Source organism: Chelonia mydas, chromosome 5 (assembly GCF_015237465.2).
Source record: "Chelonia mydas isolate rCheMyd1 chromosome 5, rCheMyd1.pri.v2, whole genome shotgun sequence".
NCBI lineage: Eukaryota > Metazoa > Chordata > Testudines > Cheloniidae > Chelonia > Chelonia mydas.
The window spans coordinates 55,288,544-55,316,225 of record NC_051245.2 but is presented as its reverse complement, the minus strand read 5'-3'; the positions used below and the strand labels follow the sequence as shown (position 1 = coordinate 55,316,225).

At 40.6% G+C, this 27,682-nt stretch overlaps 2 long non-coding RNA genes across 2 annotated transcripts; one reads left to right on the top strand and one right to left on the bottom strand.

The window, feature by feature from the left end:
• Positions 1–42: 42 nt before the first annotated feature.
• Positions 43–27,351, bottom strand: LOC119566656. The gene is made up of 3 exons (XR_005225942.1): positions 27,213–27,351; positions 4,474–4,547; positions 43–429 (listed from the first exon to the last, which is right to left on the bottom strand). It is a non-coding gene; the product is annotated as an uncharacterized LOC119566656 (long non-coding RNA).
• On the top strand, positions 2,737–18,436 carry LOC122465863. Its single transcript, XR_006290979.1, has 3 exons — positions 2,737–3,067; positions 10,475–10,561; positions 17,513–18,436. It is a non-coding gene; the product is annotated as an uncharacterized LOC122465863 (long non-coding RNA).
• Positions 27,352–27,682: the final 331 nt, after the last annotated feature.

Genomic DNA, 27,682 nt, shown 5'->3' with positions numbered 1-27,682 from the left:
GGGGTTGAGTGCAGTGGGTAAGGGTCATAGTTTTCAGGGCTGGGTGGTGAAGCTACAGGTATTGGAGGCAGCTGGTGGTGATAAGAACCCAGATGTTAAGGAAAGTGGGTTGGAGGTGACATGGGGGCACAAGGGAAAGAGTTTTGGGACAAGGGCTGCAGGGAGGAGGGCGTGGTAGTGCTCTGCCTGTATGGCTGTGAGTGCCTGGATAAAGTCCTCTTGGTGCTCCATGATGCTTATCAGCCGCTCTTTGCTTTGGTGCCGGCGCTCCTTTCACTCTCCTGCCACTTCTGCACTTTTTGATTTTCATTAAGGGAGTGCTGCATGACTTCATGCAGCATGTCCTCTTGCTTCTACGTGGCCTCTTACTGATTCTTTGCAGCCTCTCAGTTGGTGATAACAAGGACGGCTGAGATCTCAAGGTTGCATCTGTAAAGGCAAAATGCAACACTTAACAGAGGCAGCATTGCTCACGCAAGAGAGAGAGCAATGATTCCCCCATACTTAAGGAGGGCAAGCACAGTCTACGCAATCACATAATTTGCCTGTCCCAAAGGGAGAGCACATAACCCCTGGGAGCCCCAAAATGGTGAGTAAGCACAGTGTCAAGGGGGACTGATTCTTTCATGGCTGTACTGTCCCCTGGGTTTCTGTGCCTTGGGGAGAGCCAACAGCATTAGGGGGTCCCTATACTGAACACTGTCCCCACATTTTCCACAGGAGTTCATCCTGGAAGATATCTTGCTGTTGAGGGTGACCTAAGAAGCAAGGGAGGGTCTTCTACTGCAATGTGGCTTCTGCCCTGGCCCATATGCAGCTTGCCTCTGTGCAGCAATGGTCCCCCTGCCCCTCATGGTACAGTGGCGCGGACATGTTAGCCTGACTGGGACAAGGACAACAGCAGTTCTCCCACGAAACCTGCGCAAGCGCATTGCCCAAGTTCTGGATGAGACCTTTGAAGAGATCACTGAGGCAGATTACCATGATGTGTGAGAGCACATCGACGCCCTATTCCGCATCTAGGCATGCATGCAGCCCTAACACTCCTTGCCCCAAGAGCCCGCACAGAATAATTTCCTTTTATTTTATTCCCAAAATAAAAGCCGCTTACTGGGAACCTCCTCTGGTGTTTCTGTCCCCAAGCACCAGCCCCCATGACTGGCTACCTTCCTCCTGGCTTGAGAACAGCTCCTGGCTGCATGCATCTAGGGATTCTGGGGTGTATTCCTCCCCCTCAGCACCCTTGCTCCCGCTTTGCTCCTCCTCCTGCCTTCTTGGACTGTGCTCTGAAGTGTCCATGGTGGTCTTCGGAGTGGAGGTGGAGTCTCCCCCAAGTATCGTGTCCAGCTCTTTGTAGAAACAGCAGGTCGTGGGGGCAGCACCGGAGCGGCTGATTGCCTCGCAGGCTTTGCTGTAGGCATTCTGCAGCTCCTTCACTTTAACCCTGCACTGCAGAGCATCCCGGTCATGGTCCCTTTCCATCATGTCTCTTGATATCTGCTCAAAGGTATCCTAATTCCTACGGCTGGAGTGCAGCTGGGACTGGACAGCTTCCTCCCCCCAAACACTGATAAGGTCCTGCACCTCACCATTGCTGTATACTGGGGATTGCCTGGCACATGGAGGCGTGGTCACCAGGAAAGATTCGCTAAAAATACTTCACACCTGGCTGAGCTAACAGGAAGGGGATTTTCAAAATTCCCAGAGAATTTAAAGGGTGGGTCTGATAGTTGGTCACCTGAGGGCAGGGCAGTACAGGTCAAAGTGATGACCAGAGTGGCTAGAACAGGCATTGTGGGACACTTCTGGAGGCTGATCAGAGAGCGCTAACCAACCAGGGTGTCCACACTGGCGCTGCGGCGCTCCAGCAGGGGCACATCAAACGTTATTCCACTCGCCAAGGTGGAGTACCAAGAGCGCTCTAGCCGCAGAGTCAGAACGCTCTATGTGCATTGCCAGTGTGGATGCATCGTGAGTTAGAGCACACTGGGCTCCTTTAATGCGCTCTAACTCGCAAGTGTAGCCATGTCCTAAAAAAGAGGTGGACAAATTGGAGAGCCCAGAGGAAGGCAACAAAAATGATAAAAAGTTTAGAAAACCTCACCTGTGAGAAAAGGTGAAAAAAAACTAGTCATGTTTAGTCTTGAGAAAAGAAAACTGGGAGGGGATAACAGGGGAATCTTATAAACAGCCTTCAAATATGTTAAGGGCTACTATAAGGAGGATGGTGATCAATTGTTCTCCATGTCCATGAAAGGTCGGACAAGAAGTCATTGGCTTAATGTGTATCAAGGGAAATTTAGGCTAGATATTTTCTAACCATAAGGATAGTTAAGCACTGGAATAGGCTTCCCAGGTAGCTGTGTTTGACAATGGTCTAGTATACTTGGTCCTGCCTCAGTGGGGGGGATAAACTAGATGACCCTTGTTGTTCCTTTGCAGACCTATATTTCTATGATACATAACAGGAACAAAAAACAGACTATTACAAAGTAACTATACCCATTAAAATATCAGTTACAGAATATGATTGTATCAGGATGGCCTGCCTTTTTAAGGGGCAGGAGGCCTAGGGGTAGCTCAACCCTGTTCAGACAGCTCCACTTATGCTATAATCAACTGCATCCAGCCTGAGAAGGCAGAACTAAATGGGTCAGATGTTAGTATAGTGAACACCTGGGCCTCATGCTAAAAAGGCTTAAGAGCACACAGCCAGGAGGAAGCTGGGATAGGAACCACACAGAGCAGCGTAGGCTCTTGTGGGAAGGCCTCAGATCAGGCCTACAAGAAAAGGGAGTTTCCTGGGAGAAGCTGCTCGCACCCCTGGGAGGCAGTGGGAAACCTGTCAGGCCCAAGAGGAGCAGAAGCAGGGTTGGTTGGATGTTTTGTCTGGTGGTTTAATTGGACTTTTGTTACCTGAGAAGGGGTCTGGACTTTAAGTGTGACCTGGCTGAAGGGCTTTGTAACCCAGAAGAGAACCATGGAAGAACCAGACTGGTTGACAAAAGGGGCACTAAAGTGGAAGACCCTTGCAATGCTGTGTCCTAATGCCAGGAGTGCTATGGCGGTAAGTGGAATGTTTACAATGATATTATCAAAATCACAAAAATCATCAAACTTGAAAAGAGAACACAAGATAGGTAGTTGACTATTCTAAAATGAAAAAGAGAATCTTCTTGCACCACTATTAGTTTTTACTGCTGGAACTTGAACAATGGGACAACAATGCCATATGAAAAGGAATGCAAACATTTTGCTAAAAATGACAGAAGTCTTCCAAGACAATTACAATATATAAAATGTAGCCAATATGTTTGCTATAAAATCAGCCAGTACAAAGCATTTACTATTATGTTTCAGTTAGGTCTGGTTGAAACTGACACTTGAAAAAAGTTGCAAAATCTTTCTCCTTATTTTGGTCCAGCTTTAATTACAACGTGTTTACAGTGGTCTGCTTCAAAAGGGAAGAAGGCAAAGTTATCTTCCCATCTTAACCAGCTTTGCTTTTGTGTCAAACAACTTAATGTGAGTGCTTTTAGCAATCAGCCATAATATTTTTATTACATGCTGTCATGCGGTTTTGCTGTTCTTGCATCATCTTGAATTTTTAACTCATGCTATATCTGGGACTCTCGCTGCATTTCCAATGCTCTTCTTCAAGTTCTTTATTTTATTTATGTATTTATTTTTAGTGCTCTTGAAAGATATCAGAATGACAGTTTGGAGACCAAAGACCTTGATTTGCAGAGCAGCTAACTGTGCAAGCTCTCCTATACTATCCTTCAACCCTGCCCTGGTGGGAACCCTTCTAGGAATGTGATCCAAACATTTACAGATATACCTACAGTAAGAGGGGTAAAGAGAATAAAGGAAACTGACAAAGACAGACACAGGGACCTGAAAGGAGAGCAACGGAAAGGACCTGCAAGAAGAAGAAAAGAGGCAGTAGGCAGGAGCAGAGAGTGAAAAGATGTTGGAAGGAGGCAAAAGACAGAAATATTTCTCCTTGTTTTCTTTTAATTTTTACTAGTGGAATGTATTAGGTAAAATAAGTGACAGAAGGACCTTATATATTTCCTGAAACAGACATACAGGACACATGATGTAGTCTTGTATAAAGATTTAATTCACTTAAGTTTGAGCTAGCCACATTACACGTGAATGACAAAGCCATGAGTGACTTATATAGGGCACTGTGTATGAGTGCCACTGAAATCTTTACACTGCACCACACCATCTGGTATTCTGTATATTCAATCAACTATTATAAAAACCTATTTTAGGAATGTTTTACAGATATATTTGTACTACAAAAATAGTCCCAATTAACATTTTTATACCTACAAAGCCAAGTTTGTTAGATGACCATCAGTCCAACTATAGCAGGCTCAGAAACAGCCAGGAAAGCTTCTAAAAATGATGTAAGGTAACTTTTCTGGATCCAGAAGTTTGATGATGACTAGAAAGTCTTACCTTAAGCTTTTCCAGGACTCAAAGCATGTGCCAGCTCCCATTGGGAATCCATATTTTTCAATGATATACAACTCCTGTTTGGTAGAAACAGCCATGTGCTAAGATATCCAACATTACATTCATAATATTGTTCATAAAAGAAAATGTTACTGTCTCCCAGATGCATCTTCTTGGGGAGGTGTAAATCTGCAGGGGAAGGACAAGGAAACGTTTCTCTAGCAGATTGTTTTTTTGTTTTTTGTTTGTAAATGATGTCTGTTTGGATTGTTAGAAAAGGTCCTAGAGGAGATAGATCAGTGGGCAGCATGAAGGTGAGGTGATCAAAAGGGCATATTAAATTAATTTACCACATGGTTATTGTAGCATATAGGTATTTACTAGGTCAGGCATAGGCAATAAAGCAATGAGTCTACAGGCCTGAGGCTTGTAAAATAATAGCTTAGCTAAACAGGGATAAGCAGTTAACCAGGAATAACCCTAGATCATAAGTTATCCCAAAATAGACTGTACTGACTAAACTGCTGACTGGTAACCACAGATGCTAGTTTACACCAGCTTTAGATATTTTTAAGTTAGGAAAATAAGCAGATGTCTGTCCGCAAGAATGCCATGGTAATCAATGGACTATATGCTAAGGACCTTGAGGTAAATTGACTAGTAATCTATGGGAGAAGGGCATCCCAACATTAGTAAGGTCAGGAAATACAAATAAGGAAAACACCCACTATACCTAATGCATATTCAGTATCAGTAGAACACATTAAAAGTTGTATCCCAGCCTTTGTGCCTTGGAAGATGTAACTGTTGGAAGGACCAGGATGATGACCACTGGTGATGGTGATAAGGAAGATGAGGAGGAAGAGGAAGTGGAAGATAACGACTAACACTTCTGGTTGTTCAGGGGATGGTATGAGTATATAAATGCTCAGACACTCATTCTGTGTTATCTCTATCTACCTTGCTGGGTTGTAACTTTGCTAACTGAGTTAACAAAACTATCACAAAAACAAAGGGTTTTCCTAAGTGTGAGTGTTGCAACTGTGCATATTAGGGTTCCAAAGAGAACAGTAATTTTAATAATACTGGGCTTGATCTTGGGATGAGAACCTACTGAACATCAAAGTGTTAATGGGGAATTCTTAAGTAATCAAAATAATTAATACACAATTAATAGACAGGCAACATTATATATGTATAGATAGACACAGACACACATACATGAACACTCTTTCTGAAGAACTTCTGAGAAATTCTGGAGCTTCCCCATAAAGAAAAAATTTATGTACATATTTTGGAGATTGAGGAGACCTGGGTTTATTCCTGGCTCTGTCACTGACTAGCTGTGATGTTATGGAGGTCACTTGGACCAGTAATGGGTTCTGTCACTGTCTGACCTGTTACCTTTTGTGTCTTAATGCTATTGTCATAAATATAAAGGGAAGGGTAACCACCTTTCTGTATACAGTGCTATAAAATCCCTCCTGGCCAGAGGCAACATCCTGTTACCTGTAAAGGCTTAAGAAGCTCAGCTAACCTGGCTGGCACCTGACCCAAAGGACTAATAAGGGGACGAGATACTTTCAAATCTTGGGGGGTGGGGGCTTTTGTTTGTGCTCTTTGTTTACGGGGTTGTTCTCTCTTGGGACTGAGAGAGGCCAGACAGAAATCCATCTGCTCCAACCCATCCTAATCCAAGTCTCCAATATTGCAACCAGTATAGGTAAGCCAGGCAAGGCGGCTTCGTTTATCTTTTGTTTTATGTGAATTTTCCCTGTTTTAAGAGGGAGGTTTATTCCTGTTTTCTGTAACTTTAAGATTTTGCCCAGAGGGGGAATCCTCTGTGTTTTGAATCTGAATACCCTGTAAAGTATTTTCCATCCCGATTTTAGAGAGATGATTTTTACCTTTTTGTTTGTTTGTTTGTTTAAATAAAATCCTTCTTTTAAGAACCTGACTGATTTTTCCATTGTTCCAAGATCCAGGGGTTTGATGATTTTGTAACCAATTGGTTAGGATATTATTCTCAAGCCTCCCCAGGAAAGGGGGTGTGAAGGGCTTGGGGGGCATATTTTGGGGGAAGAAGTCTCCAAGTGGTCTCTTTTCCTGTTCTTTGTTTAAAATGCTTGGTGGTGGCAGCATACTGTTCAAGGACAAGGCAAAGTTTGTACCTTGGGGAGATTTTAACCTAAGCTGGTGAGAATAAGCTTAGGGGGTCTTTCATGCGGGTCCCCTCATCTGTACTTTAGAGTTCAAAGTGGGGAAGGAACCCTGACAGCTACGCTGCTATGGCTCAGAGCCCTGACACCAGTATCCACCCTACAAGTGACTTCCACCAGCCTAGTTATTTCTTGAAAGGTGACCTCAACAACTCTTCCAGTCCTGTGTCTTTCCAAATTTATCTACCCTAAGTTCTTAACTGTGAGACACTCAGACTTTTCCCCTCTGGTTCGTCCCCTGCAAAGGAGTGAAATCTGTCCCCCGCTATCAGTTCACTTTGGGACACAAACTCCATACAGTTTGCACAAGAGAGACCTGTTTCCCATAAAAATAAACAGCGGTTTATTTAATAGAAGAATCACAGATTCAAAGATGAAATAGCACCAGGAAGCAAACACAAGTTACACAGGAAATAAACATAAAGATGCAACCTCAGGTCATTTACACATTAGATAAAAATCCCTTTTCTAATACAAGTTACCTATTGCCTTTGCTCAGTCTCCCAGCATGTCTCCTAGCTGGACCAGGGGATCCAGTGTTCAAAGACAGCAGTTCCCAGCCCTGGCCTTCGAGACTATCCCTCTGTTCTGGACACCTTTCACTTCAAACCACTTTCCTTTTTTCTTTCTCTCCAACTTTGGTGGTTCAGGTTGGGGGAAATTTCCTTTTTTCTTAGGCCTGGCCTACACTAGAAAATTAGTTTGGCATAATTACATTGGTCAGGAGTGAAAAATCCATAGCCCTGAGTGGTGTAGTTCAGCCAACCTAAGTCCTTGTGTAGACAGCACTAGGTCAACAGAAGAATTCCAACCTAGCTACCACCTCTTGGGAGGTTGGCTTACCTGCACCAATGGAAGAATCCATCCCATGGGCATAGATAGTGTCTATACTGAAGTGCTACAGCACTACAAGCCCTTAGTTTTCCTAGACAGGGGGTTTCTTTTTGGTTTCAAGTTGCTTCAATGTTTTCCCATTAGCTTTAATGGCTCATTACTTGTGTTTTCCTAGTTGTACAATGCTAGGTGCTTGGAGCTGACCACCTCCCTGTTGTGAGGTGAAGCTAAATGTTGCAGCACAAATTATGAGCATGGTTTTAGATCTACACAAATACATGAATTCATACATGTACAGTCTGTGTACATATCCCTAAGCTTCTGACTGCTAGAAGCTGCGACTGGACAACAGGGGATGATCACTGGTTAATTGCCTTGTTCTGTTCATTCCCTCTGAAGCACATGCATTGGCCGCTGTTGGAAGACAGGGTACTGGGCCAGATGGACCATTAGTCTGACCCAGCATGGCCTTTCTTTATGTTCTTATAACCAGGGTTAAAATTACACTGCAAATGACATCTTGTCAGTGCTGATCCCTAGCTCATGGGTTCCTTCTCCACAACTAGCCCTTGAAAGCGGAAGCCAGATACAGTTGTGCAACAGGTTTGAATTTGGCTCAGATGACTGAGGGAAGAGTGAGTTACCCCTGGGCAATGCTTGCTGGGTGGAAGAGAGAGTGTTTAGACTCAGTGTGGCTACGTTCAGTCTAAGAAAAAAGGGTGAACTTAGGGGCTATTGCTGTCTAATATAACAGTCCTTACTGCCAGCTAATATTGTGCAAAGTAAGCTGGTCATAATACAAAGTTGTCTCACTCCTCCTCCTTTCTCCTGCCCTGCCTTTGCCAGACTTAAAGTGCTGGCCTGAACTGCTGCTCACTCAGTGCGCCAATGCAAGAGAGGGCCCAGGACGATACACTTAAGAGACCGTGTGTGCTCTGTGATGGGGTGGATGTGTGTATAATGCTAGGAGTGTTGGTTAGGTTTATGTCGCCATTGAAAGCTGCAGCCATTAACTGAACTATTGTAGCACCATCCTACTGAACTGATACAGTTATAACAACTTAACCTATATTAATCTGTCGCATTTTCTATTGTCTGGTGCTAGAATAACTTTTAAGGAAAATTGTGTTTGGTTCTGGTCTGGGTGGTTTTTGCATATGTAAGATCCATTATTTATATATTTGTTCCTGGAGGCAACTGAGGTACAGGAGGTGTACACAGTGCCTGTCCAGGTGGAGGCACCACCCACACTAAAGTCAGGGGACTATTGCAGAGGGGTGACTAGAGGATTTCCGCCTAACACTCCATCTCAGCTGGGACCTACAGGTTCTCCCTTGTCCTTAATGAAGTAAGGAACAGGTGAGAGTTGCCTGCTTTTGAGTATTCTGGGAGGGGAGAGGCAGTCAGACAAGCTTTCATAAACTACCTTACTTGATACACATTTATAATACAATCACTTTGTATACAATCAGTTGATTTAATTGTTTATTATTTGACCCCCTGTTCTCCCCTTGGGATATCTGCACCCCAATTGTCTCACCACCTGAGTGACTTTAGGATGGGATTCAGTTTTCTCATCTGTAAAATGGGGGTAACAATACTTACTACTTGTCTAAAGTGCTCTGACATTTAAGGATGAAAAATACTATAAGAGCTGGGTACCAATTAATTGTTGTTACTCTATTGTCTATCATTTTATATCCCTAATCTGCAAGGAGCTAGGGGTTTAACACCCATTGAAGTCAGTGAGAGTGCTCAGCTCCCAACAACTCCCATGAAGTACTCAACATGCTGCAGAGTCAGGCCCTACATTTTTAGGTACCAAATTAGAAAATCTCTTAAGTACACTTTATGCATCTGGTTAGCCTCCATGACTTGGAAGGGAGTTAAAAACCTGGGTAAAGTTAAGTGCTCTTTTGGAATGGGATGCTTTCCTGAATTGGAGCCTTAAAAACTACTAAAAGCATGTTATCTTCAAATAGACGTTCATGCCATTGGGCAGATGTGCATATGGAAGGACATGTGTAGTGTTTTAAAAGTAGTTACTGTTTTTCTAAGCTTAACATATTAATGGGTTGCTTCATTTTCTCAAAATATCCAAATCAGGTAGGCCAAACCACAGCCTCATAATTTCATAGCTGTAAATTGTTTAGATATGGGACTTAGTTGTCCATGTTGTCATAGAATCATAGAATCATAGAATATCAGGGTTGGAAGGGACCCCAGAAGGTCATCTAGTCCAACCCCCTGCTCGAAGCAGGACCAAGTCCCAGTTAAATCATCCCAGCCAGGGCTTTGTCAAGCCTGACCTTAAAAACCTCTAAGGAAGGAGATTCTACCACCTCCCTAGGTAACGCATTCCAGTGTTTCACCACCCTCTTAGTGAAAAAGTTTTTCCTAATATCCAATCTAAACCTCCCCCATTGCAACTTGAGACCATTACTCCTCGTTCTGTCATCTGCTACCATTGAGAACAGTCTAGAGCCATCCTCTTTGGAACCCCCTTTCAGGTAGTTGAAAGCAGCTATCAAATCCCCCCTCATTCTTCTCTTCTGCAGACTAAACAATCCCAGCTCCCTCAGCCTCTCCTCATAAGTCATGTGCTCTAGACCCCTAATCATTTTTGTTGCCCTTCGCTGGACTCTCTCCAATTTATCCACATCCTTCTTGTCTTGAATTATGAAGGTCTTTCCACGTATCATGTACGGGAAACTTATGTTAGAGATAGAAAAGACGTCTTACAGTTCATCTCCCAAATAATGTAGGATTGTTTTCTCTCGAACATTTCTGTTTGAGGACCTGCAGTTTTTGTGTAAAGTACCATAAAAGCTTTTAAAATGTAATAACCAACTTCCATTTATTTTGCACCTTGCTTTTAAAAATTGAGTTAATTTTGCATTGTAGAATTTATAAATAAGAAAAATGACTTTTTTCTTTTTAACATTTTCCAGGACAACAAAATGTGCTCCTAGCTGAAACTCTGGATGCCAGGGAATGATCTTCTCTCAAAGCTTCCAGTTATCTCAAATTGTAATAAAGTGAGTAAATGTAACATTTTTTTTCTGATGTAAGATAACATTTTGGTTCCTATAAGCTAAAAGGTGCTACAATATTTTTAAAAGAAGATTGGAAAATATTTCTCTGCATTGTCATCTAATTGATTTTTGCATTTTAAAAAAGTAACATGATACTAAAGTGAGCCAAAAGGCCCCTATTACACAGTGCCCTACCACCCAAAAACATCTCCAATGTAGGTGTAATAGTGATATATTTTATACTGACAGAATGCCAGAGAAACTGTGTGTGTGTGTGTGTGTGTGTGTGTGTGTGGTTAAAAAAAAAAAACCACACACAGACAAGATCAACAAAACATACCTCTGGTGCAGATGATGACAGTCTACAAGCAAACAACACACTGTACTACAGTGGCCAGAGGAGGGCATTTGAGCAAAGGACATAGGAGCAAACACTTTATCTTACAAATATCTATACCATCTTGAATGTCCACCCAGCATAGAACGGTCTTCAGTTTTTAGACTGTGGGAGTTCTAACAAAACATGATTTAAAAACTCCCTAAATAAAGGTCTTCAAAACACACTTTTATAATTCATTTTTGTTGCAATTTTTCTTTATTTATCTAAGACATGGATGATAGCTTCAATTTGTATAAATATTTCCATATGAATTTTATCAGATCCAAACAGTTTTGGCTGAAATAGCTATGGAAGGATCTGTGATGGGGGAAATAACCATATAGTCAGTCCAAATGCTGAAGGGTAGGCCTAAAGGAAGTACCTAGCCCTAGTCATACGGATTTCAAAAAGTGTAGATTTGCTTGCAACTGCCCTGGTTTCCTGAAGAGCCATTATTATCTTGTATTGTGACAACACTTATACATTTTGAGTAAGGATTTTTCTCCCTTTTGGAAAAAGTACTATGAAAGGTCATTAAAACTAAGTTCAGATGTCAGTAAAGTTGTGACACAATCCATCAAGAGTTAAGCAGTTCAAAATTATGGTTGATACACAATCCTTGCCTCATTCTTATGAGCCTATATATTGTATGAATATGATATTAAGTTCCAAAAATATGATATAGTTATATCTCTATCCATAGATATATTGGTCCAGATTCTCATAAACACTCAGGCCCTTTTACATCACTGACGTCGGTAGTGTAAAAGAGCCCTAGAGTGTGAAGAAACTATTCTTGGACTATCAAACTGACGTGTTAATGAGAATCTGGCACTTATATGCTGTGTAGTGGTAGCAGTGTCAGTCCCAGGATATTAAAGAGACAAGGTGGGTGAGGTAATATCTTTTTTTGGACCAACTTATGTTGGTGAGAGAGACAATGTGTCGAGCCAAACACAGAGCTCTTCTTCAGGTCTGGGAAAGATACTCCCAGCTTCACAGAAAAATGCAAGGTGGAACAGACTGTTTAGCATAAGTAGTTAGCACATATTGTAAGGGCCCATTCAAGGTAGAATGGCCATTCCAAACCCAAGGGGAGCTAGGGATACTAGGATGGCTCCCCAATATGCCAACCTCTTTATGGGCCACCTTGAAGAATTTCTGGACAAATGCACCTAGGGTGACTAGATAGCAAGTGTAAAACATCGGGATGGGGGAGGGGTAATAGGTGCCTATATACAAAAAAGCCCCCAAAAATCGGGACTGTTCCTGTAAAATCAGGACATCTGGTCACCCTAAATGCACCATGAAACCAATGAGATACCTGAGATGTGTCAATGATATTTTCATTCTCTGGACACAACTTCAACAACCAGCACCCTATGCATTAAGCTCTCTCTGGAACATTCCCATGTGAGCATCAACTTCCTCACCACCAAGTCAGCTTCAACAATGGAGCCCTTCAGACAACTATGTACAAAAAACCCCACAAATCACCACACCTACTTTCATAGATTTAGTAACCACCCGAAACACATCAAGATATGTTATCTATAGCCAAGCCCTTACATACCACATAATATGTTCTGAGGAGAAAGCCTGGGATATACACTTTAACACACCTAAAACTGCCTTTACCAACAAGAAGAAAAGGAGTACACGTGGCATCTTAGAGACTAACAAATTTATTTGAGCATAAGCTTTCATGAGCTACAGCTCACTTCATTGGATGCATGTAGTGGAAAATACGGTGGGGAGATTTTATATACACAGAGAACATGAAACAATGGGTGTTACCATACACACCATAACAAGAGTGATCAGGTAAGGGGAGCTATTAGCAGCAGGAGGGACCTTTTGTAGTGATAATCAAGGTGGGCCATTTCTAGCAGTTAACAAGAACGTCTGAGGAACAGTGGGGGGTGGAGGGGGGGAATAAACATGGGGAAATAGTTTTACTTTGTGTAATGACACATCCACTCCCAGTCTTTATTCAAGCCTAAGTTAATTGTATCCAGTTTGAAAATTAATTCCAATTCAGCAGTCTCTCGTTGGAGTCTGTTTTTGAAGTTTTTTGGTTGAAGAATTGCCACTTTTAGATCTGTAATCGAGTGACCAAAGAGATTGAAGTGTTCTCCGACTGGTTTTTGAATGTTATAATTCTTGATGTCTGATTTGTGTCCATTTGTTCTTTTACGTAGAGACCGTCCAGTTTGGCCAATGTAAATGGCGGAGGTGCATTGCTGGCACATGATGGCATATATCACATTAGTAGATGTGCAGGTGAACGAGCCTCTGATAGTGTGGCTCATGTGATTAGGCCGTAGGATGGTGTCCCCTGAATAGATATGTGGACACCGTTGGTAACGGGCTTTGTTGCAAGGATAGGTTCCTGGGTTAGTGTATTTGTTGTGTGGTGTGTGGTTGCTGGTGAGTATTTGCTTCAGGTTGGGGGGCTGTCTGTAAGCAAGGACTGGCCTGTCTCCCAAGATCTGTGAGAGTGATGGGTCGTCCTTCAGGATAGGTTGTAGATCCTTGATGATGTGCTGGAGAGGTTTTATTTGGGGGCTGAAGGTGATGGCTAGTGGCGTTCTGTTTTCTCTGTTGGGTCTGTCCTCTAGTAGGTAACTTCTGGGTACTCTTCTGGCTCTGTCAATCTGTTTCTTCACTTCAACAGGTGGGTATTGTAGTTTTAAGAATGCTTAATAGAGATCTTGTAGGTGTTTGTCTCTGTCTGAGGGGTTGGAGCAAATGCGGTTGTATTGTAGAGCTTGGCTGTAGACAATGGATCATGTGGTGTGGTCTGGATGAAAGCTGGAGGCATGTAGGTAACCACAGTGGTCAGTAGGTTTCCGGTATAGGGTGGTGTTTATGTGACCATCGCTTATTAGCACCGTTGACATAGTGTTGTCTGCACTGGGGCTTAGGTCAATATAGCTACGTCACTCAAGGGGTCAATGTAGTTATACTAACATACGTTACTAGTGTAGATCAAGCCTTAGCTGAATAGGAGTTAGGACAGATTGTTAAACAGAAAGGGTAATGCATGTTGGAGGTGGTCACTTGAAATGAAGTGGGCAATTGGGGGTTAGACTGTTATGCATAAAGGGTTTAAAGTGGACAGTTAAGGGTAACAGGCAACCTGGTGTATTACAAACTGTTCAAATTGTTGTAATGAACCTTAAAACCAGTGTCCCTTTCCATGGTTTTTGTTGTCTAGCAGAGGTAGAAACTTAAATTCCCGGGCTTGCGGTGAAGGTGTCGTATAAATACTGCAAAAAGAAAAGGAGTACTTGTGGCACCTTAGAGACTAGCAAATTTATTTGAGCATAAACTTTCGTGAGCTCACGAAAACTTATGCTCAAATAAATTTGTTAGTCTCTAAGGTGCCACAAGTACTCCTTTTCTTTTTGCGGATACAGACTAACACGGCTGCTACTCTGAAACCTATAAATACTGCAGTTACTCTAGGCACATTGCCGTAGATTTATATTTTGTTTGTAACTAACAGCTCCTAATTCAGCACCTAAGGGTAGGTTAGTCCAGAGGTTGTAAGGTGGGACTCCTCCGGCCTAGTGCCAGGGACACTCACCCCAGGCCCTCGCCAGCCAGAGTTCATTCCCTTTGTCCATCTTGTTTGGACCCATGCACACAGCCCTCTTGTTTGCAGGCTGCTTCCAAATACCCACCTTTCCATGCTACCCCTGAGCCCCTCCAGAGCAACAGGCTGCTTCTAGGCCTGGCTTTCAGCCTTTCAGAGTATGTCTTCACTGCAGCTAGGAGTGAGCCTCCCAGACACACTCACACTAGCAGGGCTCAAAGTACGGCACTGAAAAAAAGGCAGCCTGGATATTGTGGCACTGGTGGAGGCTCAGGCTAGCTACCTGAGCTCAGACCCAGAGCACTGGGTGGGTCCAAGCTCGGGTGGCGAGTCCAAGCCTCTGCCAGTGCCGCAACGTCCACACTGCTATTTTAATGCACTAGCTGGGAGTCTTGCTCCTAGTTGCAGTGTAGACATGCCCTCAATCCCCGCTCTTCAGCTGACCTGCTTTCTTTCTGAAATCAGTTTCCGGATTGCTGTCGCTGGCCTACTGTTCCTGCTTTTAAGCAGCCTTCAACTCTACCCTGAGAGCTGGTCTACACTGGGAGCTTACATCAGCTTAGCTATGCCTCTCAGGGCTGTGAAGAATCCACACCTCTGAGCGGTGTTGTTAAGCTGACCTTACCCCTGGTGTAGACAGCGCTAGGTTGACAGAAGAATTCTGCCATCAACTTAACTGCCACCTGTCAGGGAGGTGGATTACCTATGCGGATGGGAGAACCCTTTCTGTCAGCATAGGTAGTGTCTACTGAAGCACTCCTGTGGCGCAGCTGCAGCTGTATCTTGAGCCTGGTCCATTTTGATCTTGGGTGGTACTTCCCTTTCCTGTATTCCGGAGGTTATGAAGTTCTCTGCTGACTGGCAGTTGCTCTAGGGTTTAACACTTCACTCAGTAATGAGCCAGAAATTCATCACAATCCTATTGTTGTTTGGAGTCATCATAGTCTTTTGTCTCTTCATTTATCACTTTTCAAAACCTATTTTCTAACAAACTTCCTTGGCTGTTAGAGGCTATTTAGAGGCACAATTCTTGATTATAGAAGATAGGCCCCAGAGCTTATCTTGTGATTTCCAATGTAAATTCCCACCTATGTGTGTGGCAATGCCTATTCTCAATTATATTAAATGATGACCTAGAACTATATTCTGAGCTGATAATTTCCTAGCACGGGTGGCTTGTGTTATAACCATTTTACTTAAGCAGAGTATCTTTGCATACCAATTTGGTATTGTAATATATGTGCCTGATTCTGATCTCACACCATTTTATTCACCTGTGTAATTCAGTTGACTTCCGTAGAGTTCATCCTGATTTATGGTAGTGTGAGATCAGAATCCAGCCCAGAGTGTGAAGATTCAGTGCTAGATGAATACCAACATTTTCATATAAAGATATTGTGGATTTCTCATACCACAAGAGGAAAAGTTCCTGAGCCTTTTGTGTGCGTGCATGTATGTGTGATTTTTTTTAGCATATACTCTTCATATACAACTCTAATCCTAGCTCAAACAAAGCTATCTGATAAACTATATTACTCTATTGAAAACACGTAGCCAAAAGTTGCATTTTACCTCAAGGAGAAAGAAAAAGAGAATAAATTATTTCCTTTAGGAGATCACAACATGATGTAGAAAACAAGAAAATAAACTTAAACGGTGTTGTAATCCCCAAAGAAAAACCTGCAGTAATACTGTGCTCACAGCAGATAGTTCACAAATATGTAAATCATTTTATCTATAAATAACTCAAGATTACAAGAAACTGTCCTCAACCTGATTTCAGTGGGTTTATTCTAACTTAAATAAACATGGCTATTGGAAAACAGAATTATGGCAGGGTAGGGGTCCACCTCCATAAAAGCTCTATTAGCTGTGTCGATTTGAAAGGATTCTTTTGGAAAGAAGAAGAAGAAGAAGAGAAAGAAAAGAAGATTGTTGCTCTGTCTGGGAGTGGAGAAACAAAAGATGGAGAGAGGGGCTGTGCATCATGCCTACTCTTGTAACTTCAGCATTGTCATATTTAAGCATTACTGTATGAAAAGGGTGCATATTATACATATTCCTCAACTCAGCTTAGACTGATTCTCTGGAAGACTTCTGAGTATTTTATTAAAACAATGTTTGATAATATAGTTTATCTTTCTAGGCATTTATACTATGCTCATTGCCATGATATCTGAGCACTTGGTATCGCTGTTATATTTTCCCAGTTATAGCCTCAACTGGATACTTGATTATATAGCAATGGAGACCATTACTTGTAAACTGCTGTACTTCCTGTAGCTAATCAGCTGGAATGTGTGGAGGTGTGAAGCCCATTGCGTTCAGTAACAGCCTGCACAGCTACCTCTGCACCCCTTGCCGGAGAAAATGCTCCACAAGAGCAAGTGCTTTGGATTACGTGAGGTGGCAAGTGGGCAGGCCTGAATGGAGGGTATACATATTCTAGCTCCCCATCCCCTAAAATGTGTTTGTGCAGCAAGTGATCTGACTGTATGGCATTCACTTCTCATCTGGACCATCACAGATGGATCATCGCATACTTGCTTTATGGCCAGCATTGTGCTATGCCCCCAGAAGAGGTCTCTATTACACACAAGTTATGCAATGGAAGGAAATTACTGTTCCCAGATTACCAGAGTTGCTGCCTACAGTGCACTGCACACAGGAAAAGCTTGCCAATGACACCAGCATAATGCAATTTACATTGTATTGGGAACCATAACAGCAGTTGTACTTCAACAGATTGATACCATACATGTAATGGGACCTGATAGCAATTGACAGCTGCATTTACATATAAAATGGGCAAGTGAGGGGACAACTGAGTCTACTAGTTTGCCCACATTTCCTGTCAATGCAGTTCTGAAAAACCATTGGCTTGTGCCTCTGGCCGTGCACCATATGTCATTGTAACTGGCAATGGTTTACACTGGGGGCAGTTGCTAACCTGTGAACCTTTACTCTCCCACAGGTGACTGAGTGTCTATTCCTCATATGCTACAGGAGTTGGTCACTACCCCTCAGCAGCTGGACTCTTCCACTGATGCTCCGACGGCCCCCACCATGAGTGAAACAGCTGTATAGGTGACCGGGACTTCCCTATGAATTATGGAGTCTGACTTACCCTGATATTCTGAATGGTGTGAGCAGTGTGGAGCAGCTTTTTCCAGAATCTCCTCTATACCTATTTGGCCCTGTGTCAGTAGTACTCAGCACCTCCTTCCACCAGTGCCCACAATGAAGTTATCAGTCATTGTGGACCATACCACTTCTGTACTTCGATTTTGATTTTCAGGCACCAAGTCCTATCATCACAATCATAATTCTACAACCGTTTAATACACATGACATGCCAGAGTATACAGTAAATCACTGAGTAGGTTTGTGTATCTTTCCCTATTCACTGAAATCAGGAAACAAACATTCTTCCTCCCTCCACCACAAATATGGATCAGATCTGAATTGTCCAGAGCAGGAGATTTTGTGCTAGACCATGAGGGAGCAGAGAGCATCATGACTTTGAAATAAATCTGTATTTATTCATACGTGAAGTATAGTGCATACAACCAAAATGTAAGTTCCTTTATACCGATGAGTTTCCTTTTCTTCTGCTAATTTCAGCTGCAACCTACGAGAGACTCTTCCTTAGACTAAAAAAGTAAATACGTAAAAGTACAGTTGTTATGCTTTAATGCCGCAAGTAGAACTATTGTTAGATTAAGTGTGGAATTGGGTGAAGGTGGCCATAAACTGATGCTCGCTAGAATACACTTTGTGGCTCACTAAGAACTAATCTGAGTCCACTGGGTTCATTTCAGTTAAGTTCTTATTTTAAACTAATGGTGCTCAACACTGGCGCCTAAGCAGTACTCCTGATTTTATCCAGTTGGAACACTGAGGCATGCAAGAAGCAGTAATAATTTCTGCACAGAAATCTACTTGTATAGCATGGTGCTGCCCTAGCTCTGCTTCCATATTGTCTGACATGGCCCCCAAACCTCTGTGACGCCCCGGTCACAGTGTGTATCAGGGAGGGCTTTTGCAAACACAGAGAAAGGGAGAACCATGTTGCAGAGTTACCACTCCTCAATTCTGTGAATTAGGTCTTCTGTTGGCATGGATTTCTGCTCTTTGGCTTGCTTTGGTGCCATGCAGTGCAAGGGGGAACATAGGTGAAACAAAGATACTGAAGCCACAGGCATGTCTAGAAGTTTTGTACCCAAGAATGAGATGTTCTCTTGGCAGGCATGCTGAAGAGCCTCGCTAACTACTACAATACGTGACTCCACATGCTACTTCATAAATTGCACTGCCATACCTGTAATGAACTGGTAAGTCAAAAAGGGTGTGGCCTAATGAAAGGTGCAAGGAGCCAGAGCAAAGCCCAAATGCTATGGTCACTGTCCTTGATAAACAAAGATAGAAAACAGATACAAAGTTAATACGGCTATTAACTTGCTACAAGCAAAACGTGGCATCTCAGTGATCAAAGAAAATAGTTTCAGAGTGTACCTAAGAAAACAGGGCTATTTGCAAATGGTGAAGGGTATGGGGTTGGAAAGTTCACTGCAGATTTCCATATGCTGGGGCCCGCTACCACAGATTTTTCCAGACTGTGTGCAGTAGAGTCTCCTAACCTGCTCATACTATCGAGGAGGTTTTAAAAAAGAACCTCTTCATTGGATGTTTCTAGCCATGATGACTTCAGATTATTAGAAATGTTTTCCCCATCATGATTAAGTACATATTAAACTATACAGTAGTCACTTCCCTTCAGATATTAGCCCTGTCTGCACCTTTTTTTTTCTAAACAAAATTCAAGCAAGTGGCCCCCACTGCTCAGGGTTATTAGAACATGCCTAATTTCAGATCTATATTAGGTTTAGTAAGTGAAAAACTGAGCAGTCTGTGCTGTTAATTACAGTGTAAACATTTCATAAATATTCCTGCTTTTTATCCTTTGCCCTTTTCAAAAATGAAAGGTTGTAATCTACATGTAAGATAGTTCCTAATTGCCTCTTCACAAAACCTGCTTGTTTTATTTATTTCCTATCTTCTTTTGGGAAGAGGTGGAGTATATGAAAAGAGAGCAACATTTCTACCCTAATCTACATTTCTCTAATAAGAAAGACATACACCAGAACCACAGCCACTACACAGGGTTCTTATTCATCAGCCTTACGACCTTAACTGATAATTCTACCAAACTACATTTTAATTATAAGACGTGTGTGTGTGTGTGTGTGTGTGTGTTATATATTAGTACAATAAGTGTGCATGTATATTATACTATTTATTAGTATGAGTGCACTTTTGCACATGCACTTACACTAATAAATAGTATAATTGTGTCTACATATAAAATACTATTATTTATTTGTATAATTGTGTGTGTGTGTATTAGATACACAAAGCATTTGATTATTATCCTGATGCTGATAAGAGGTTTTTAAAGCAAAGTAGGGTTGCAGGAATGGTTATGTGTGGGATCCATATGCAGGTTCAAGTCATACATTCAGAGAGGACAATAAAGCAGGGAAAAAACAGCTGATACACAAAAGGGACCGTCTAGACAGTGCCCCATCAGTCTGGCTAAATTTGGTGCTGGCATTCCCAATGGGATTGTAATATAATTGTTCTGGTGTCTGCGTTCATTCCCCCTGTCAAACACCATCCCAAATATACATCCTTTATTTTCAAATACAACAGGCCCAAATTGTACCACTATATGGAAGCAGCTTTGAAACTACCAAAAGAAAATATAGCCTGATATGCAGCAAAACAGTTCTTTATTTTCTGGAGGAAGCTCACATTATTCCTTAATCCCAAATGAACTTGACTTCCAACTCAATTTATAACTATTTTGATTAAGACTCTGGAACTAATTTGAAATAAAAATAAAAAACAAACTCTTAATACAATGTACCTTTGCATGCTATAGAGCAAAGACATCCTTTCTCCTTCTTTACATTTGTTAACCTCTCAAAGAAAATTCAACAGAAACTCAGAGATGTGAAAGCGTAATGATGGCTATGGATCACAAATTCTAATGAAGGAAAAAAGCTAATGAAAAAAGAAAAGTGATAATAAGCAAAAGCATGGAAAAAATGTAAATGATGTCATTTCACCACCTCATAGTTAAAAGAAACAAGAGGTTCCCCCCTGAATTGCTATAAAAAGACACAATCTTATTTATTTCATTTTTAAATCTTCAAGATACATTTTTGGAAAGTAAAAGTTATGTCTATTTATTGGAAACATTTACGCACATATTTTGCCAAAATCTGGAAATTAGTGGTAGGCAGTAGTATTACATCAAGGGAACTGTAGACTTTAAATAAGGAAATTCAAAATTAAGAAGAACATTGTATTATTACTATACACACCAGATGCAAAAGCACTTAAAATCTAAAAAGCAAAGGGCGGGGGGGGGGGGGAGGGAAGCTTTATTTCTTGGAAAGAAAAAATACTGAATATTTTTGAGATTTCAACATGTTATATTCACAGCTGTGTTTTCTTTGCTCTTTACTCAAAGCTGCCTTTACTTGTTGGATATTAATGTGACTGAGACATGATTTTAGGGCTTTAAAATAAATATTAGACTGTGTACAAGAAGTATGTGATGTTAAAAACATAAAGATATCCATTAATATTGCATATCTAAGGCCTGAACATGCTGCAGTTGAGGTAAATGGTAAATTTCCAGTTGACTTCAATAGACCCTGTGTCCCCATGATCATTTCACTAATGTTGTAAGCAAATAATCTAGCACTGTCCCCGCATCTTTCAGCAGCTCTGATCAGTGTAGCCAGCAATCGGGTGTGTGTCAGAAAACCAAAGGATGGGGATCCAAAATCAATACCTCTAACACTCTGTAAACTTTGAACCAGGGAAACTTTGGGCTCAGCAACCTTTGTCAACACAATGAGTCAAAAACACAGATGAAAACTAAAATAACCAGATTTGGGGTGTGAGAAGGAGAAAGGAATTTTCCCCAGGATTATCAAGGATGCACTGCAAGCAATATACTGATCCCCAACTCAGACAATACAAGGGAAGAACAAAAATTATGCATAAAGAACCACACAGACTAAAAGGAGATATCTGAAAGGACAAAAATCAAGTGTAGATTTTAATTTTGAAGTCACTAGCCCAGTTGGAAGCCATGGATTAGCCTGTTTAAATTTGAGGGGAGGAGGTGGGAAAAATGTAAATAGTGATTTCAGTATTTTTTCCCCTCTGAAATAGCTCTTTTAATTTAGCTTTATATGAAATAGAAGCATGACTTGCAATAAGAGTCCTGTATTAATGTATCTGTGTAGCTGGGTTTACTCCTTCGGAGCTGCACTGGTGAAAACTGAAGGAAAGGCATTTCTTGTCTCCTTTGAGATCAATCAGTATTGCAAAATCTGAATTTCATACATGTTTTTCATACTATTGAATAAAGTCCTACAAGGCCTCTTAGGTTTTAATTTTAATTGGCTTAAAATGAATGTATGTGTGATAGGTCTTTTTTCAGCAAACAAATTTACTTTCGAAGAGACAGAGGGAGTGTGTGTGTGCGTGTGTGTGTGTATGTATGTATGTATGTATAAAGAGTCGCAAATGGCAAGGTGGCTATATGACTGTTGTTGTGTGTGAAGGGGTTCCTTGTGTGGGGAAAAGGGGAGGTGTGGCATATGGGAACTTTGTGGCGGTGTAATTGCTTCAGTTATGGCTGGACCCGCGTTTTTTGTTGTGTCTGTTTGGGAGGGCTGGGGAGGCTGGTGTAAACAGTCGGGAATTTCAGGTTCAGGTTGGAGTCCAGGGAAAGGGATTGCTGCTGCTTGTGAATTTCCCTTTCTGATCTCCACAGTGGTGGCTACATCGCAGTTCAAGGGGGACTCGAAAGGAGTGGGGGGGGGGGGGTTTCTCTCTGCAGCTGCCCCTCACACACTTGAATGAAAGAGAGCTTTTTTCGGGAGGGGGGAAATCTGTGAATACCTTGCCCAATAAGAGATGAGGCATATTGAAAACTATATTAAATTACCCTGATTAACAATTTAGCCACGAACAGGGGAGCTTTGGGAGATCTCTATAGGCAGGGCTGGGGGCTATTCATGCCAGTAGCTAAGAGGTCGAAAGGTTTCTGAAGTTCACAGGCTCAGAGCCTTTGTTATGCTAACAGACAATCTCAAATCAGCTGCCTAGTGGAGTGTGAAATATAAATGATTCCTTGAGAACTTCCAATAAGTTGTCACTCTTGCTCTCCAAATACCAGGACAGGCTGCTAATTTCTAGCAGGCCCTTTTGCAGCATCGCGAGCCCTAAATGAATGCCTTTGTAGTTCAAATAATCTTTTCATGGGAGCTGTCCTATCATAATAGCCCAAATGCATCATGGTTTTGACTATTTAAATGAAAATCAGGACTTTTCCGTGCTTGACTTTTCCCGAGTTGCGCGGTGTTTTGGAAGGGTGGCAGCAATTCGCATACACAACAAGGTAGCACCCACTGCAGGGGGCCCAGGACATAAATAACAGGCTATATACGCTGGGAGTTACTGAGAATCAACCCCTCGGCCCTAGCCCGAACAAAGCCCAGGACAAGATTTACGTGTCTCCCCAGACTCTCTAGCTATTTTCCTCTCTCTTAGCCGGAAAAAATGATTTAGGGGACTTTATGCCAAACGGCTTTTTTACAGCTTTCGAGAGTTCAGCACGATCATCTTACAAACAAACTTGTTTTGCTAGCTCTCTGCATTGCAACTGGGGCTCTTTGGTGGGGAAGGTGCATCACCTGAAAAGACCTGTGTCTTTTTTTTTTTGTAAGTGGTGAGACAATCAGATAAGCGATCTGAATTTAGTTGAGACTATTTGGGGCGTGGAGTCGGAATATGAACAGATTCGGAGAAATATGCATATCCATTCTACAGAACATTAATACTAATACCATTAAAAGGAAGAGAATGAGTTAATTATCCTAATACATACAAGGAAATTAATCCGTTGTAGGGTGTTCTGTTCCTATTCAAGAAAGAAAGGAGGAGAGCCTGCCACATGAATTAATACCATAGCTGATGAATAAAAAGCAAGCTCATAAGGTACTACAAAGTTTGACACATTTACAAGAACACTGCACAACAATCTCTAGAACAACAGTAAGTTTAGTGTTTGGAGACAAAAAAAGTTGAAGGATTTCTCTTTGTATATTCATACTATGTTAGAGGATGTAATAGAACACAGTAAGAGTAGTAATTAAAGAGTTCTGTCTAGATCCATACTCCCTCAGTGTCTGGTACTGTTGAAGTAGAGTGACTTTTTCGTGCCATAACGAAATAAGATGAAATATAGATGTGAAACGTATTTATTCTAATTCCACATTCACTAGAAATTAAACAAACCATTTCCCCATGGTTAAGTGTCATTAGAGTATGGTCCATATCAAAGCAGACTCAGAGGGACTATCTGATAAGTAAAAGAGAGTAAAAAAATAACTTTTGTCTATTACACTATTAATACACACTAGAAAGTAGTTTCTTGGGGGAAGTATCGTTGTTTCCCTCTTAATCCTCATTTATTTTTCCTCCTGGAAATAGATCTCTGCAATTACCGTCTGCAAACGCTTTCTAAAAATTCCCCCGAAATAGAAGGAACAAAAGTTTGGTTTATGTTCCCCGGAGGATGGAAAGTAGACTTTGTGTGCATATTATTATTCTGAAAACTCCAAAGTCACCAATTATCTGGGTTCTCAGAGTTATTAATAACACTTAGCACTTCGACAGAGCTTTGCATTTACAAAGGGCTGAACAAACAAACACTAATTAGTGCTGCTATTTTGTTTTGCTTTTCAAACCTAGTTTTTAGAAAGAAGAATGAAAAATTAATTTCCAATATATTTTTGCAGGTCTCCAAACAAACCCCCGCTACTTTTCATGCTACTTCTTACAGTTTATTTGTAAATTGCCAATAATCAATACGCTCTATGGCTATTTATACTGAACCAAAGTGTCTGCATGTTAAATGACTATAGCACTGACTACATTTTTTCCATTGATGAATATGTCCACCTGGTATTTCTCACACGTTTACTGGTATAACTTTGAGGTAGTATTTCTGGTTTTCGTCTTTAACAAAAACATATCAGTGAATGCAGAATTTTTGTTTATGAAGGCAGAAGGTAACACTTGATCATATCTTAATTTACATAGGAACCAGTATTCTTTTAGAATATTTTTCTTTTTGCAGTTGATATCTTTAACCTATGTCCAAAATTAAAAATATAATAGTTGAAATATAAAGTTGGAATTGGAAGTAAGTATACTTTTTACTAAAATATGATCTCAATAAAGTCTATATTCATAGCACTCATGCTGATCAGTGCCAACGCCGGACATATTAACAATCAAAACAATAACTAACTAATCCAGCAATAGGTATCATAAAATCAGAAACCCCAAAGTTAATTTGCAAATGGGAGCATGCAGCAGATTTCCTATTTATTGAGTGGTATATCTGCATATTAGTTTGCAGACAAATTAATCTTGTTCCTAAGAATAAAATTTTGCTTACATTTTTGCTTTTTGTAAATCCGTTACAACACAGATCCTTACAATGCAAAAACGATGTTTCATTCATATGTATGAGTAAATATCAAGACAGACGTAGTTTTCTTGTAACCACTAGACAGTGATTGCTTGAAGTACCAAAGGGGAATGCAACTTTTCCTCTAGCATAAGGAATGATGTAAATATATTTTTATATATCATGTATTATCTTCAAGACTAATTAAGGTGAAAGGCAATATCATAGCCAAAGAAAGGCTGACTGGAAAAGAACTAAGGATAAAAAGTACAAGATGACACCCACAAGATGGCTGCCTTTTCATTTTTTCCCTATGATTATAGTCCAATTTCTACAGGAAAATCAATCTAAACTATTCTTTAGTAATACATTATTCTTTTGCAAATCAGATAGAGGAACTAGAGCTGTTCCCCTTCGGCCCCCCCCCCTCCCCCCCAATCCCTGCAAGTAATGATAAAAATTATTAAATACATTTTAGGTATATATAAATACAAGTGCACATTACATATGTATATGACAGTAGCAAATGCCTACTGTACCTATCAGTCATCATACCGATATATACGAGTCTATACGTGTGTACGTGTGACACACAGTTCAACAGAAAAACACGCCAAGAAGAGATCCTGACTTCATTTTGCAGTGCACAAGGAAAGACGTGGGCAACATTACACCATTCTTTTCTTTTAAAAGCTTATAAAATAGATTGTTAAAATAATATATCTGAGAATTTAAAAATATGTATGGAATGGCTCTTTCATTAAGATTGCTGAGATTTGGGATTCCAGACATGATCTGATTAACTCGTCTTGCCTTGACCAAACCTACAATTATTTTAAACTGTCTATAAAAAAACCTCTCTGATATTCAGAGTTTAGTTTGTAGGTATGATCTACATTTATGATTATTAATAAAAACAAAACAAAGTCGCCACATGACAATATCATCAGATTCTGCCCAGCGAGCTAAGATAAAAAGAAGACTGAATATAAACTGTAAATAGTTTGGGTTTCAGCCCATTCAGCAAAACTGTTAGGTTACAAGGTTACTATGTGGGCTGAAACTACAGACTAAGAACAAAGCAAATGGTTCAGTTTCAATAGGAAATATAATAAAACCCCCTTTATCTAAAAGCCATCAGGGACAAGCACTCAATACAAGCTAACAAGCAGGAACTGATAAGATAACATTTATATGAGGTCAGAAGTCAAATGCCAGTCAGAGGCTTTTAACCTCTTGGGTCATAAACAGGAATAGTTAAAACACATAGATAGTTATTTATTGGATTTTAAGGGTACCTGATCATTATTAGTGGACAACGCGATGATTAAGCTAATTGGGATTTATTGAAGAACTTTGCAATCGTTAACATAAAATGGAAAGCCCCTCGTCTATCATTCTTTTTTTTAATTCCCCTTTGTCTCTCATAAATCTATAGACCAAAGCAAACAGATGACCAAAAGGATAAACATTGTTTCAAAACAGAAGCACAGTCAATCCAAGACTTGTCTAAAGATTCAATGGACTAAATATTTACAGTCAACAGACATAAGAGAACAATAAACAGCCTCTCTATTGTGGTGTTAATGCCACTGTTCTCTTCCCCCCCCCCCCCCCGTTCACTAAAAGAAGAAGACATAATTGAAATATAAAAATGGGGTTTCCTTCAAAATAACATCTTTTTAGCAAAAAAAAAAAAAAATTTTTACAGTTATTATTCTATTACATATAAAATTCAGCTAGATTTAAAATGGCTTATTTATACGTTTTCTTCTTATCTAACCAGGGAATAGTCATTCTTTCTTTAGTGTCCTAGTTATTTTTGTTTCCTATTGCAGGCTCAATTCCCCAAAATCTATAATTTACATACATTTATGTTTAAACTTGCATTTTGAAGGTAACATTTTTTTTAAAATTAGCAATGAAATATAAAATCTATCTATATATCTAGAGAAAGAAACAGGATCTGTCCTGAGGCCTTTCTAGGCCCACTGTTTCTTTAAACAGAGATCACAATACACTAGGCGAACATTGTGGATTTAAAATGCATTTAAATATTTATCAGAAGTATTTTATCACCATATTCAAATGACACCTGGAGAGCACTCACCTTTATTGACAATCTCTGTTCTGAAAGTCCATTTGCTTCACCAAAGCCCCCCAAGCAGAACAACAAGGACTAACCGTTTTCATTCAGTTAATGTTTAGTAAAAAACCAAGCAACCTTAATCAGCATGCTGATTGCATCGTCAACTAACAAATAATTTACTACTCTGAGCATTGCATTCCATTAAAAGCTCATTAAATTTTCTGTTCTCCAATGGGAGCTTTAGCTTTTGAACTGCAAGCTTTTGCTCCGAATTATCACTTATTCAGTTTTTGCAAAATGTTTTTTCAAAGCATAGGTGAGAATTTCAATACCTACATACACTAAATTCCTGGGGAAACATACCTCAGTTTTTTCTTTATAATATACACTCAACAATCTTGTGGGGAAGAAAACCCTACTTTGTTAGAATCTAACACATCCAGTTTAACTTTGATGAAACATCTTCCTGTTATGAAGAAGAGTAGTGAGTG